At 23.7% G+C, this 18243-nt stretch overlaps 1 protein-coding gene across 1 annotated transcript in view; it reads left to right on the forward strand.

The window, feature by feature from the left end:
- Nucleotides 1-11875: 11875 nt before the first annotated feature.
- The window catches only part of LOC126551429 (short neuropeptide F), a 63974-nt gene continuing 57606 nt past the window's right edge, over nt 11876-18243 (forward strand). Inside the window, exon 1 of the mRNA XM_050204678.1 lies at nt 11876-12041. The gene's annotated coding sequence lies outside the window, so the exon portion shown is untranslated. The remainder of the gene's footprint in view (nt 12042-18243) is intronic.

An 18243-nucleotide genomic window follows, 5' to 3' on the forward strand; every position in this document is an offset into this window, starting at 1 on the left:
CAAACTTTTAACAGATCTACCAAAGAGATAAATCATATTAATACATTAAATCAATGTTTTATTATTTTTTATTCATCATTAGCTAGTAAAATATTTTCATGACTTAAGTGAAATATTATTATTTATAACTGTAATTTTCATTGTATTTTTGATAATTACTGTTTTGAAAGAAATTAAATCCATGGCTCTCGGGAATAGTATGTGGCTTAAATAACTCACTTTTTTCTTTTTTGAAACAGTGGTGCCTAAGTAAGCATAAACGATGAAAATTTATTACAATTGTTTATGTATATATTTTCATTTATCTGTGCCAGAAAAAGCAACAAGTTAATTATTAATCACGAAACACGTTTTTATTATCTTTTTAATATCATTAAATATTTATTTGTTTACTACAGAACGTTTAGAATATAATTTAAACCGAACTTTTCGTAGCTTTATCGATAAAATCTTAATTAATCGTTTGAATTTAACTATTGTCTGGCTTTTAATAGCAGGATTCTATTTTTTAAGTTCAATTGGGTTTTTTTCAATCACCGGTCGTCGATTTACTAAAGCGATTGTTTTTGGTCAGTAAAAAACATTTAATCGGTTTCCACTAGATATTAGGTACCTAACAATTAATCGACAATTAATCGGCTTAATGTAATTGTTCAGTGATTGTACACAAAACATACATTCTATTAAACATTAGTATTTTTTATGAAATCAAGCAATATTCTACCCAATATCTGCATGAGAGGGCTGAGAGAAAATCATTAATGCTGCAGTCCTAAAATATGTTATGAGCTTATTAAATGTCGGCAGCCAATCTTCGTCAAAAGCGTGAAGAAAAACTTTTGTAACATTAAAATTTTATACCCTATGTAATGAAACAAAATTGATCTGAGTCAGTTTTTTTAAAATATATATACATAGACACACATGTTTAAACATGCCATTGATATGTTCCCGAAATCCGTTTGAGATTATAGGATTACTTACTTAATACTTTAGTGCGTATTATAGCCTATACGCATTTTTTCGTCACTTACATTTAATTAAAATGTTCAGTGAATGTTGTCACAGCTAGTCGAGGTTAATATTTGTTATATACTGAAAAAATAATAGCAAGACCATTAAAGCTCACCGAAAAAGGGTCGTGTCAACAAAATGACAAAACTGACTTTTATTATTTACAGACTATAGTGAATTCATATAAGATTTAGAAAATAACAAAATGCCGTAAACATCTATATATATATACATTATTAATACACAAGTGAAATACTCATTTGAAACCAAAGCACAGATTGAATTAGTAATTTAAGATTTTGAATTGCTTTTAAAATATTTGTTTTGTAAATATAATATAGAGCTTGTAACTGGTATTTCATATCAGCTTTGAATACAGATGAAAACCATTTCAAATCAATGTCGATAACGAAGCTGAAAAAAATACTTGTCTGTATAGACTAGATGAAATTCGTCTATGGACCGCCATTAAATTGCTGACAAAAGATGTACTACTACTGATATTCAAAATGTCATTGAAAATCATAGGTATTTGCTGCATATACACACTAAAATAATTAGTGATTAATAAAACTTTTCTCATAAACTTGATTCAAGTCTCGTCGGTTTTTCTGATTGAATTGATAGTTAAGTTTGTATAATCTAATGGTTATAATAAACTATAATCGTCAGAGATGAATAAAGATTCTAATAGTTTCAATATACAAGTATTGGCTATGAAAAACAAAAATAAGCCAATGACAAACAAAAAAAACTAAAAGTGTACATAATATTTATCTATTATTTTGTACTAATACATATTCTTCTATTCAGGCCATCTTCATAAATCTCTTATTAATACTCATACTTCCAATTCGAAGTGATGAAGAAGATACAAGCTACAATTCCCTCAGCGGCATTGCGGTGGTTCGCCGTACTTTATATAGGGCACAGGTTTCACCGAAAGAGTAAATATTTATGTAAGTACTTTTCCTACTCTTTTGAAGACCTAATAGGCGACAGAATATTAAGTGTGTAACACAAACACATATACATACTCACCTAGTCACCTATACGCACATATAGATACCTATATCCAGAATTTAACAATTATTATGATTATTTTAAGAAGGTATAAATTTTATTCAAAACTGAAAGTTTCCATCACCCCATCTTCGTCACTACCCGTTTAGGTCTACAGGCAGAGCGGAGCTCATAAATTTAATTATGAGTGAATAATCGTCTCCTCGTGCGCTGAACGCGAATTAAAGTGGCGAAAGCGCTGGTGGTTTTTGAGTGATTTAATGAACATTAAATTAGAAAAAAAAATCCCGGGAACTCACTCTGCTGTATTGCAGGTTTCAAATGTATCTCATTAATGAGTATGCCACTGTTATGGATGTGTTAAGTTTGAATTCAATGATCAATCATGGTAGCTATACGAAAAACAACCTTGAACGAAAAAAAATATTATTGTTTATTTCTAACTTCCAATTATGTGTTATTTTAAAAGATTTATATTATAGTACAATAATATTGGTTAAAATTAGTCATTTAAATTATTTAAAAAATTTATTTCCACAGCAACCGTCAAAATATTTATTTAGAGCACACTTTACCTTTTACCTATATCGATATCCTAGTTAATAAATACCAATTTTACATATAAACAAAATTGAAGATCTAAATTAAAATAATGAAAAATTAATATCGATATTTGAAAGAGGAAAATAAAACGGATGTTCCATATAGCAATTATTACAATCTTGATTTTTTTTTTATTTTAAGTTTGACGTATAATATATATTATTTAGGTTAACTAAGATTAGAATAAGAATATCAGAAAATCATATAAGTTTTTATCTGACATTTTTATGATATGTGTGCAGTACGGTTGTGATTTTTAACAATATTAAATTATCGTCCAATATTGTTTTTAATATTTTAAGCAAATTTATTAATGAGTAGGTACCTAGGTATACTAGAAAATTGCTTAATATTATTAAAGTGTCATTAGAAAATATATTACGCGTTTCCTTTTATGTAGTTCTTATTATAATTAAAAGTTTACCTTTTTACCTTTTAGCTAAGCGAAAACTGTAACATTATTATGTTAATTACAAAAATAAATACTTACGTAACTATGGAATAATAATATATTAAAATTAGATAAAGTGTTAAATGATACATTTTATAATTTTATAGTAATATTAAAATATTTTTCTTAATTATAAGCGTATTTAGAGTGAGAACTAGGTAGTTAATTTATAAGTTGTATGTACTTTATATTATAATTTATTGTATTCTTAATATGTATCTATATTTTCGATTCTAGAAGTTCTATAAATAGTTAGGTATAGCAAAATAATACATACTTATTTTTTAATAAATTGAAAATAATTTAGAATCATGATAGTGGTAGATGTACTGAATATTTGGCTTGTGTATTTTGATCAGATCTAATGTAGACGGACGGTTTAAGCTCAATAAACCGTTTATTAATAATATCTTTAGTTTTTAATTTTCATTTTGTTACCTAAGTCTTTTTTGATATTTAACAGTGATACGCTTGATAATCATTTTTGTGTTATTATACTGGTTCGTAGCTATATAATTGATCAATACTATCAGTACGATCAAACAAATCTGAGTGTTTTTACATTTTGGCTATCAAACGTAAAAATTGGTTATACTTAGCATAAATGCTTTAGATATTTAAATTAAATATTTTATGAATTTATAAGTTAAAAATAACTTCCAATTGTTTATGATTTCGAATACTGATATATTCACAAAAAAATATTATGGAATTGCAATAATATTACTTTGATCAAAGAGAAGATTTTTTTTATTGTATTTATTATTTGAATTGCTTGCTCCTCAATAATCGTATCATATTTAATTTTACATTTTAATATCATGCCAAATTAGATATATTTGTTTTATAAGTATTGTTTGTATAAAAAAAAATTAAAAAAATATGTGTATGTGTGTGTATCACAGATTGCAATGTTAAAATATATTATACAGTTGTCAGTTAAACAGCTAATACCAAATTAAATTTTAAAAGATTTTAAACAAGGTTAAACAATAGAGTATAATCAATTCTTGTAGTACAGTGTGTGTCGTGTACAGGCTATAAATAAAACAACCTTAACATAATATATTATACAATATCTTAGTATTTTAAGTCAAAGAAATTGCCAAAAGTATATCTTTCGAAAATATTTAAATCAAATCGATTCCAGTAAAACGAAACAATATTATAAAATAATTTATCTTAAAAGTAAAAATATTGAAATTTTCATAGAGAGAAAATAAAAAATAAATATCTCAACAATTATATTACACCAATAAATTAAATTATTACTACGTTTATTTTCAATAATTAATTCATAGAAATTCACATTTTAAAAGAAAGTATTGTGATATTTGAATTAAAAAATGAATAATGTTACAGTTATATTAGCAGTTAAATGCATTCTAATAAGAAATATTATTTTAAAATATAAACGATTTTTAATTCTATTTTTACAAATCTTATAACTATTTTAATAAGAACCAAAACAATATTGACAGACTTATTAGTTGTATTCTCATTGTTCATAAATGAATATTTTACACCATCTATATACTTTTTTTTCATTTAGTTTGATAGTCAAAAAATAAATTAGAATACTATTAATATAATTAAAAAAAATTCTTAATTGATTAAAGTTTTAAAAAATATTGATCTGAAATGATGAAGAGATACAATTTCTTGAAAAAAATAAATATAAATAATTATAATTTTAAAACTATTTTATATGTGAAGATTTATCTGTATAAAGATAATTTTTTTTAAAAATTCGTACAATTACACATAATTCCAAATAAAGTAATATTTACTCATTATAAATGCCTTTGAATATTATATTGTCTAATACTAATTAAAATATAATAATATGTTTTAATCGCTATGGCGGCGCTCCGTATAGACTATTTAGCTACATTTACGTATACTTATACCATTATTATATTTTATATATCATTGTTGTTTATTTATCTGTATTAATGTAGTTTTATAAATATGTTGAACAATTTTTATCATGTCCGTTATTGGTTATAAATTTTATAATTTATTATTAGTTAGTTTTTCAATAATTGCATTGGTTTTAGGCCAACTAATCAAGTTATATGATCATAAAAACATAAAAATTAACTAAAAAATAAAATTTAAATTACTTTATAAAACGATAAGGTATTGTGGTTTGAAATATTTTCATTATATTTATGTATGTATATATTTTATTAAGTAAAATTTTAAATGATCATAAATCATAATGATTTCAATATAAGTTTTTCAAAACAGAACAAAAAAATTGACAATATCTCTATATATACTAGTATATTTAAAGTTTTGAACTATTAGTTGATAATTTCATTGTATAGCATGATAGATTTAAAGTTATATAAGATTAAAAATTTAATCATTTAGCTTCCCTTAATACGCTCAAACAAATAACGTCATTTTCAACTTATAAGCGTTGATCTGTATAGTTTATACTTCAGTCACACTTAATAATATTATCTTTTAACAAATGTTACAATGATGCATTTGTACAAAAACGAATGGGGTAGTATGCTCATCACGTATAGGTTATTAAGGTTTGGAATTAGAAAACATTTTGTAGTGGGTGCCAGTAAAATATTTAAAAAAAATAACGAGGGTATATTCTTCAATGGCTACCTAATGACAATTATTTTCTTCTAGTTACTTTGACGTTAATTTAACTGTTCTGTTTTGTTCATTACTAAGTCATTTATAACTCACGAAGAAACATAAATACCCAATATATAAAATAATATTCAAAGTTAAAATTCATCCAATAGAACCATATGATGCATGTCGAAAATTACTTTGTTCTTAAATTTATAATTTTATGTCATAAGAAAACCTGAGAACTTCAATTAAACAAACTCTATACACTTTAATACAATTTAAATCAATCATCGATATATATACTTTTATTATTTTGATTATAAACACGCATTTAAGGAGTACAAAAAAAAAAAAAATGAATTTTTGAAAATGATTAAATGTTTGGTTTTTGTAATTATATCAACAATATAATTTTAAATAATTTTAAATGTGCATTTGAAATAAGGTTTCAGCTTATAAATATAAATAAATGATGTATAAATATATTTTTATTTACTGTGGAATGCGGGTTACTAATAATGCAAGTTTTGATTGTTTACTTAAAATTATATTATATTTTATATTGTGCAGAATGATTCACACACCTAATTTTTTGAAACATACCTAGTTCTTATATAATAGTATTTTTTTCAAAATTTATACAATACAATTATTTATGGAGCAAATAATAATGAAAATAATGTTACTGTTATCACATATATACGAGACTATTTTTAATCAGTATTATAGGTTTAAGATGTTTAGATACGAATTATTCTTAAAAACCATAAAATAAATATTTTACTCTTTTTAAAGACACATTTATTGCGAGAAAACATTACAAAATTAGCAATTTAAAACACTTCTTTTTATAGTCATCATTATTAACTTTATACATGTACATTGGATAACATATGTTTATCACAGAGTATGTACTACATGTATTACAAAAAAAAAAAAAATAATTATATTGCTGAAGGTATTTGAATTGTAGATTTGATTTTTTTCTCTTGATAAATTTTTAACATATTATATATGTATACCTGATTGATTCATTAATACATTTTTTTTAAACATCCAATTCATACTGTTGTATAACATTTCATTAAAAAATATAATTAGAAACTTTAACAATAAGTTTATTTCAATTGTCATTGTAGCTTTATAAATTTTTTTTTTAACATGATTGTAAAATTATTAGTTTAAAAAATATAAACATTTATATATATCGCTGTTACACAAAACTTTTCTTACGAGTTATGAGAGTGGCATAAATTTTTTAATAACAGAATAATAAGTGAGAAAAATATATAAAACATAATACATTAGTGTAATTCAATTATTATTTTGACAGTTCTTGATATATTTTTAAGAGTTTATTTATACGCAACAGTTGACTAAAATGTTATCAGATCTATATTTTGATACATATTATATGATATTAGTCAGTATAGTAAAAATTGCAATAACCATCATCAGTGATAAAAATTTTCACGGTTTATGATAATCGTATTAGTGGTTTGCAAAAAGTTTTAAGTTATATTTTTTCATATTACTATAATATTTACACTTAAAAATTGGTTCACGTGTTTGTTATTTGAATAAAATATTTTCTCACGGTTACTGATGCATTTCTTTTGACGTTATTTGCTTCTTTGCTTAGAGTTAATAGTAATTTTTGACGCTCACCTACTGGTAATTCACAAACTGCATTATGGCTCCTTTAAATTGTGTTGTGAAATCTTAAACGTGTTGACTAGATTTGTTATTGTCCTCAAATGTCACAAATCCTACAGAATTAACACAGCATAGAATTGAATAAATAAATCGTTCTTATGAATACTTTGCAATAGTTAGGAGTATAGAATAACATATTAATATATGTCTATGATTTTGTTGTTATTGTTCATAGAATATGACAAACTGCAGCTAAATACCATAGCTAAATAAACAGAATTCAAGAGTAATTCAACAACAAGGTAATGGCGAATCGCGCTTATTTATGCAATAAGATATTATGTAAGTTTAGGGCTATTTGTACTCAATTTATTACTTCCACCGTTGTAAACGACATTTGATTTAAGCAATGCATTGCATTAAATATACTCCCATAGTTATATGATAATTCTTACCGTTACCATTATTATTATAGTAATGGGTTTATACTTAAAATAATATGGTGGTTACCTTGTTAATTGATTTAAATAAAAGTACCGTGTGTTGATTTTTAGAGTTAAATGTGTAAGTCTATCATACATTATTTACTAATTTTAAAAAATGCAAATAAATAATTATTTTATCTATGAAATTGTATATATATAAGTTTATAAAACAGATGCAAAATATATTAAATTTTTTAGTGAAAAATGTTTGTTTAATAAAACTATGAAATTAATTAATAAATTCTGAAATAAATAAAGAATAAAGTTATAGTTGTAAATTGCGTGTGTACGCCATAGAAGAGTATTCCAAAGGAAAAAACATCAAACGAATGTTTAGTGTTTGATAGTACATGGAACCCAATTGTAATTTAATACATTTTTAATCAATAATTATTTTATTCTAAAAATGATTACATTTTAAAATTAACTTATGTGAGTGTATGGTATGAAAATGTTGAGACAAACTTACATAGTTTAGCGAGTTATTCAAATAATGTAATTCATTACATTGTAAGTAAATAGTACACAATATCTTAATGTTAGAAACTTGACTAAAAAAAAAAAAAAAAATCAGTTTTTTCAATGAAAAAAAAACGAATTAAAATTTTTAATACCCTGGAATATTTATTGTATTATCTAATACAATGAATTAGTATTCTATTATTTTTACATTCATAATATATTTAACTTACGTCATTATATTTACAAGATAGATAAAATTTTTATATAATCACACAATTTATAAGAAATTCAAATTAAAACAAAACTATTTAGAAATAAAAGCTTAGGTACCTACAATATGAAAAATATACATTTTTAATTTTTAAAATCTTATGTTTAAATATTATATAATATAATAATTCATACATAAGTAGTATTTTAAAATTGTATTATTAATGTATTTATGTAAAAAAGGGGAATTTTTCATGTTGTGTTTGACAAATATTGTTATTCATACATTAAACCTAAATTTGTTTTGACAATTTTATATTTTTTAGAAGTTAAATAATTATTTTATCATGCATTAATTAATTATTTTAACATTTAAATGAACTTTTATAAGCCTGTAAAAGATATTAAGAAAGAAGAAAATGTTAGACATATTATTAAATAATGTAAAATTCATGGAAAGCCCATATACCTTGTTGTTATGTGAAAGTTATATAGTATCTAAATTTACTTTTTACAATTGAAGTTTATGCTGTTTGTAATATATTTTGATGGTCATAACAATGAATGTGTATTGTGTATATATATTTTTAAATAGTTTTTTACTTTTATGTGGTAAATAAAAATTTTATAATCTTAAAACTTTTAAATTACACTGAATATTCAAAGTTATATTAATGTACAGCTGTTTAAGATTAATGTAAAATTAACGTTAAGAGAATGTAGTCATTCAACGTAATCGTCGTTGATAAATAATATTTAATAATAACATATATTTTTACACTATTCCAATATTAAGTAATTAGATAAAAAAAATACAAGAAAAAAACCAACTAAAAATCATGCTAATAATTTAGAATATCACGAAAAATAAAAATAACAATAAGCTACCTAACTAAAAATCAGTCACATCTGCCTTAAATATGGACATCTTATAAATAATCAAATCATAAATAAAATACACTTCGTGTGGAATGCCGCTGCTGGTAAAACATATACAAAAGAATGTAGATCCTACTGGGGAGAAATAAAAGAGCTTAACACACATACCATATATATATGAAATAGTCAGCCCAATTTTCACCCAAAAATGGTCATTTCATTTCTCAGAAGCTCGGTAAAAATATATTTAATACAAATAAATAAATAGTTGTTTTTTCAGTTGTAAGGCACATTTCATTTAAATCTTTAAATTAACCTTTTTTTATTCTTCCTTTTGTTCTCTGAATTATAATCTTTAATAAAGCATGAAAAAAGTTAATAACTTGGCAGTTGAAACTTAAAATTAACAACAATAATAATAAAAGGTATCAGATAGGATCTATTGTTATTTTTTATTTACAGTTTCAAGGTTTCAATTATTAAATCATTGGTCGGTTAGATATTATCTTGTTTTTTTTTTTATTATGTCAATATATTTACAAAAACTATTTTGTTACATCTAACATAGTATACATTGTATATGGCTGTCTAAAGTTAGATATAATTTTAATAATATGCTATATGCATATTAAGTATACTATTGATAGCTATATGCCTTTTAGACCTTTTAGTATAATTGATTATATAATATAGTTTTACACATTGTAATATTTTATAAACTGAATCGACGATTAATAATTATTTTGGTGGGTAGTAAATTGTTTAATAGATTTCAAATATTACTAAACTAACTTGATTAGTAATGTGAATTTAATTTAAAATAAATTAATTCAAAATGGATACGTCCTTTCACATTCACATTTCCCACACTACAAAAATTGTTCAACTAGTGATAACAAATTGTACCTAGGCCTATATTATTAATTTTTATATTTTGCTGTACTTTATAATTGTATCAAGTTTAAAATAATTTAACTTATTTTTTTTATAATAATAACGCTATAAAATAAAATATGGTAAATTATTAAATATTAATAAAAACTGATTTTTTTGCGATTCGGTTCACCAGTGAATATTATTATTACAAATGTTCTCAACAAAAAGTATCTCAATTAATTTTAATATTATTTTTATCACGAATTGTTATTCATCACGACACATCTGCATTTGATATTACTAAAATATAAATACAGTAAATAATGAGTTAATTAACAACAATAAATATGGGTAGAAAAAGTGAAGTAAATATTTTAATAATTAGATAAAATGAAACGTAGCAGGTGTTAAATATTAAGAAAATTCTATGAAATTCTATTAAAAGATAATAACAGTATAGATAGCAACACGAATACGCAATTTTAAATTATCTAATAGATAATTATAGAAAAGTATTAATAAAAAAAAACAAAGAATAGATAATAGACATATAAATATATTCTAGTTCATAATCAGAATATGAATTAGACACATCATTATAATTTTATTAAGATTGTGTATAGAATAAAACAAAATAAGTAATTCAGATTAAAATACAATTAATCAATTCAATTGTTATAAATTTCATTTGACCTTTAAAATAATTTTGCATTTAAATTTATCAATTTAAAATAAAAAGGATAATTTTTGAATTTTAGTGACATTTTTTTAGATATGAAATGAATAAATTAAACTTAAATAAATTATATATTTTTTTAACAGCGTCTGCTATTTAAGAGAAGAAAAAATGCCACGAACTCCAAGTATTTATATTACAGATTGTAAATTGAGTCAATATTTATTCATCAATATTCTCAAAAATTTCACTATCTTATAACTATGACACTTAAATCAATAATATTGATACTATTTTGAGTGTATTTATTATTTATATATATATATATATATATATATATATAAATAAAAAAAATTACTCAAAATCATTAAAATTAGGTAAAAATATTTCAATATTTGATACTTACACATACATAAAAAAAAATATATACCTAAAATAATGAATTATCACAACGAATTTAAAACGAGTATCATAGTACGCAATTAACCATAGAGTTATAATATTATATTATGATATATGTCTACGGGTATTACTATAGGATCAAATTATATAATGAATCCAAGCTAATCTACAGCTCAAAAAGCAACAATCTACTTAATTTTTTTCTACCGTAATATCGCTGTTCTATGTATACTATAAATTATTTTAATTTTTGATGAATTCGATAAATATGTACTTTAATGTCATAATATTTTTTATAAACTATAATTTATAATATATTATTGATACATGTGGCTGTACATATATACTGAAGTCGATATCATAGGACATGATTATTTAGATAAATAGATACCTATAGATATTTAATTGGGATAATAAAATATAAAAAAATGTTTGATATTTTCGGATTTTTCGGGTCCGTAAACATCCACGACAGACTGTCGACGCGTCGGTGTGGGCGGCACCGGCTACAGGACTGGCACGCAGGACCGCTACGCTTTTTGGCCGTCCCTGGTGCCAACTGACTCGGTATATAAGTGCGTGCGTAAAGGCGATCGGGCGGACCTCCACCGGTATTATAATATTGTATCATTCCACTGCTGCCGATCGCGACGATCATCGTACGACTACGTCAAAGTCTCCCGTATCCACAGTAAGCCAGGTAAGGAACATTTTGTGTTTTTTTTTTGTCCAATTGCTTTAATATTTTCATTTTGATTTTTAATTTTCGAAATGTTCATATATATAATGTATGTATTATATATTATATAATACGTCATATCTGAGATGTATGGGCAAATTATACTCAAAAACACGTGACGAATTCCGTTTCAGTACTCTTTCATCAATGCAAATCATTTTCCTTTAAGTCTATTGGAAACCGTTATTTATTAAGGGGCAAAAATACAGTCAATTTTTAGTCATGTTTTTATGCTGTGGTCATACAATAAGCATTATGGAAAAATTAAATTAAAATAAAACCCATTTAAGTGAAATAACAAAACAGGAAAAATGTCTTATAAAATCGATAAAGTTTTATTTTTATTTATTTATTTTTTTTTTTTGAAAAAGAAAATCATTACTTAGGTAAATTTAATTTATTTTAATTAACTATTATAGACAAATATATTTAAAAACTTTAACATTTTATGACATTAGTAATTAGTATTTAAAATCTGAGTGTAATCCAACTTAGCGTAGTCTCCATTTTTCAAAAAAAAAAAAAAAATAATAATAATAATAAAAATAATAAAATAAAATATAATTCTCGCTATTCATATTCCGTAGACTTTGACGTCCTTAAATATATTATTAAAAATAAATCGTCATGTATAAAATTAATTTTAAAATTCCTGAATACGGGTTTTTGTTGCCACACAAATTGTGTTTTATACGTAAACGTCAAAATTGTAATTCCCAAAAATGAGTTAATATTTTTCAATTATTCAAATAAGCATAACTGTGAATTTTTCGTATTTTTTAAATGTAGGTACAGGTTTTAAGTGAAATTATAATTATGAACAACTATATTATAATTAAATATTGTTTTGCACTTATTGTGCTATTTTAATATAATTATTCTTTTCGAATTAAAGTAATAAAGTTGTTTTTATTGCTTGTGAAATAAGATATAAACTTTATTTCATTTGCCAGTGTCTTATGTTATCTATATGATAAATAAAAATTTTAATTCGTAAAAATTATTTTTATTTTTTATATTAATGTATTTTGATACATCTTTAATATTATTTTTATGTATTATGTATTAATATTATAAGTGACACTATGAACAAAATAAGGTTTTATTTATACAACACAACTAAGTTTTAATTAAATTATGATATTTATGATTTATATATTTAAGTTTCCATTCCATAACAGAAAAATAGCTATAAATTAAGCCATTTAATTCTAAAAAAAACAACTATGTTTAGTATGAAATTAAATTTAAAAAAAAACATCTGTTTGAATTATTTAAAAAAAAAAAATGACACGATAAATAAAGAACAAAAACTTTATTCTTAGCTTTAAGTACCTATTAAATTGTATTTAATCAGATTCTATTAAAATAAATAGAGTGTAGCACAAAATAATAAATTGGATTTCTGACAAAAGAAAAGTGAATAGTGTACGTATATACAGTTACTACAGTGCGTATATGATATAAAAAATTACAAACATTTTCGTAAAAAAATAATCAAGTATAATATACTTACCAGTAAATAACATTTTTATAAAACATCAGTTAGAAATTAAAATACAAAGAGTTTTCAGTTATATATTTTAAAATATTGAAGTTACAGTTTTAAAATTTGTTTTTAATATGAGTAATATTACTAATTAGTAAATACGCGTAGAATAATCATAACTTTACAAATTCTAATTTATATAGAAAAAAAAAGTTTTATTGTGTTATTCTTAAATTGTTGTACACTTTGTATAGGTACAATTTACACCATTTATATAATTGAATAAATAATATAAGATGTACATTTAAATTATTAATATGTACAAAATACATTGTTTACGTTGACACTTGTGACAAGACGTATTGAAACTTCAAAATAATATATTGTGTAACGTTTTGTATTTATAAAGAGATTTTAAGCTTGTCTGTATTAATTAATTTATGGTAGGTATAATAAGTTAAGCAGATATTGTAGTGCTTTTATCTTGTGTTAAAACAATACAATGCTATTTATTAATAATGATGTAATTATTACTAAAAAATGAACAAGCAAATAATAATGCAAAATAACCAATACAACTTTTAAAATATTTAGTATGTTTCTTATATTGAAATATTATGTTTACAATAGAGAATTTCATTAATTTAACTTATGGTTATCTAAAACTTAATAATCTCAATAGTAAAAAATGATAGTATTTGTCTAAAGATTAAAAAATGAATCATTTTAAATTTTAATAATTATTTATTACTTTACTTTTTATTTTTTGTTATACGGATTAAAAATTGATTTTAATATCGTTATTATAAATTGAATAAATTAATAATAATTAAGCTAATTATGTTTAGATACTTAAATATAAATAAAAATAACCTAAATCAAGTTTGTAAGACCGTAATATATTTTAACACTGTGATCTGTTAGGTTAAATTTTTGTATTAATGGATACTTCAATTTTTAATTTTGTATTTATTTTACTTAATATAAATATTTGAATGAGTATCAATACATACGTTTATGATAAGTATTAGCAATAATAATTAAATTACTTAATTATATTATGATAAAGTCATTTTATATTTTAAGATATTGGTATCCCCTAGTAGCTATTAAAATGTATTCTATCTTCTAAGCATTAAATGATTATAAAGTTATAAATAATGGATTCTTAATCGTATCTGGTATTTTTACTTATATCAATATATTTCTACATAACTAGAAATTAGAGTATCTGTTTAAAAAGCCTGAAAAAAAAAACAAACAAATAAAGACATTTTAGTAAAAAATTGTAAAATCTTAAGCATAAACATAGGAACTTAAAATTATTATTTAATTATTTAAGCAAAAATTAAATTTTTCTATTGTTGGAGTAGAAAAAGTTTTGATAGCATTTATAGCCAGTGTATTCCTTTGTCCAAATCTATCTTGATGCTTATATCTAACATTTTATAAATTAATTTAGTTATTTTTTTTATTTACCATATAATTAAGAAACAATATAATATTGTAATTGTTAAAAATTGGTTTCCTAGTAAGTTTATATACATATTTATTGACTTTAAAAAATGTATCTCACTGCAGAGCAATAATGCTTATTTCTTGGTTCGGGTTTTGTGTAAACAAATATCATGTACTGATCGTTTTTACATAATCTTTTCTTGATTTATATTTTAGGTAAGAACTTCAAATTATTTTCTAATCATATAATTTTTATACTTTTTTTTTTTATAACTTGTTCATTTATTAAAATATAAATGTATAATATATATATTTATTCATACATATTTAAAAACAATATTTTACGTTGTTTCATCAATGTAAACATTTACTTTTTATACAATGTTTTAATAAGGTAGGTCGGCACGTCTCGGAAAATCATACGACGGCGATGCTCGACACGTTACAATATTTTTGCAGTCAGTCAAACGAGAACAGGATACGACTCTATAGGGGTCTCATCCATCACCGTTAAGGCATTTTTCTAAAGTCGATCTGGAACTGCTTTTTTGTTCGTCTAGCGGGATTGTAGGTATCTCTCGTTATCTATATACCACCGTGCCGTGACTACCGTGGTACCATATAATAGTTATTATTATTATTATTAATTTTTCTAGACATAATGCACGTCTTGTAAAACTATAGGCCACGAAGGGTTAACGCGATTACTTACTAATACGGTATCAATAAAATAACATTTTTTGTGTAGTATCATGATATATTACGTATATCAGTATCGTTCAAATATTCGAATTTTCATTTATTTCAAACTCTGATGGATGTATAATAGATATAATAATAATATATGTATAATAATTATTAATTTTTATATTTATTCTTATTGCACTTGCATAATATATATACAAAAATGTTATTGTCTATTTATGATTAAAATTTAAAAAGTTAAGATCAATCTTGAATTCGGAAATCAATTTTTAATTGAGCCCGTAACAAAAATTGGCAAAAGATAAAGTAGTATAGTACTTAAACAATAATATTATACTAGTGATTACTTTTTTATTTTGCTTTTTCTTCAATTATGTCGAAATTATTTTTATAAATGATCATTTAAAACACTATTTTCATCAATAACCAATAATTTAGAGGTATATTATTTGTTTTTATTTTGTTTAAAGCCCCGAAAAAGAGTTTTGTGGACCCTCCCCCTCTAATAAATAAATTAACGTATACTTTGTTATACATTTATCATATTTCTTCGATCTATTTTGCAAAACACAAAATAGCTTTCAAAATTTTCACTTTAAAATTGTAATGTCCTTTCCAACGTATTAACTGTGTAGGTATATTTTATTCCCAACAAATGTCACTATTATATAGATATATATTATATGTATATTGTATACATATATAACGCATTATATAATAATAATATTATTTAGATGCCTATATAGGGGGTATATTACTAGTCGTAAAATAAATGCATCCAATGGTAACTTGTGGGTTGACAAAACTCTCTATCGAAAATATCTGTCGTCGGTCGCGTGGATATCATCGGTTATTGTGACACGTGTCTATCACTATCAATTCCGAACCGGGCCACAGCGAAACTGTGGTCGCCACGACCGCGTGTACACGACGTTTGTCGGGATCCATTTAAATTATGCTTTGTATAAATATTTTTTTTGTTTTTGATACAACCCGTGTCGTAAAACATAGGGTGAATATCACACTAAATATAACAGGTAAAAATAACTCATACGCAAGTTCCTATACTAAAAAAATACATCAATATATAAGGTTTTACACGATGAAAAAAGTTTAAATTAAATTATTTCCGACGAAATTTATAATTTATGTACATACAAAATTATAATTGAAAAATGTTGATAATAAAAATAATTTCCTCTCCATTTTACGAAGAATCGAGAGCGAAGACTGACAACTTAAATGTAGTTGTTGTGATTAAAATTTATATGTTTTGGTGTTGCATGAAAAACGGCTTAAATCCAATTTATAACGAATACAAAAAAAAAAAAAAAGAGGATTGTTTGTACTATTTCTATATCATAGGTAATAAGTTATAACTTATAAAATATCTATTTTAAACAGCGTTAAAATGTTTAATATTATTCTGTCTTACACAGTTACACTATTTTATTATCCCTTTAATTTCATTTCCGTATATCTATTCGTTTATTTTTGGTCATATAAGAACTTACGCACTGGAGTAAATTTTACCTGTAGGAACTTACATATTATATGCTATCGTCTACCTACTATAATTTGTATGGACAGTTAAAAACGGATGGTTATCAATTTATCATATATGATATTATTGTGTGACATCAACGGTTACTTTGACCAAATTTGGTCGCGATCGTCAACGGATGTCTGAACAACACAGCGTCGCCAGACAGACTTCACTGTAAAATGTATAATATAAATATACAGAATACGACCAGTTTTTCGCATCCGCGTTCTACTTTACTGCTTCCGTCGTAACGCGCGATTTTTCCACTATCTAGAACATGCACGTATATCGTATAAAATGCGCATAAAAAAATGTAACTGCGATGATGACGTTCACGTATACATTATAGTAGGTATCTATATATAATAAATAATATTATTATATTATATAGGTATCTACATCGAGTGCGCGCAACACATATATTTTCAAAAACGATTTACTGGGTCAGAGAATACATTTTGGTAAATCTTTTTTACTTTATGGTACATCTTTTGAATTTGGAATTGGTCACCAAATTTGCATGGGTGTGTTTGTGTTTTTATGTTGATTTTATTTTATTTTTTATAAATTACTCATATTACAGCTCAAATAATTCTATTAGATAACGTCGATCCTGTTCGATTTCAGTCAGATTTTGTTAAAGATCTAAGTAACGCATAATGTTTTTGACGGAGAACTAAATTTTGAAAATCATATAATAGTTTTCTCCATTAGCATTTAAAATATTGACGAATATTCAGTTTTTGCGTATTTTAATTGATCATATTAGTAGTTATCATTTAATGTGATTCCTTCCTGCCTTCCAATCTCTGAAGTAAAATTTTACACTATATAGTGCCTAGAATAATTAATTTGACTAATGAAAGCCTTTGATACAATTTAATTCAAAATTCACTCTCTTGTATAGGATTACAAATTCGTTTCAAGTATCTGACAAAATACCAATATTACCGATGCGTAAGTAT

This window comes from Aphis gossypii, chromosome 1 (assembly GCF_020184175.1).
Source record: "Aphis gossypii isolate Hap1 chromosome 1, ASM2018417v2, whole genome shotgun sequence".
Lineage (NCBI taxonomy): Eukaryota > Metazoa > Arthropoda > Insecta > Hemiptera > Aphididae > Aphis > Aphis gossypii.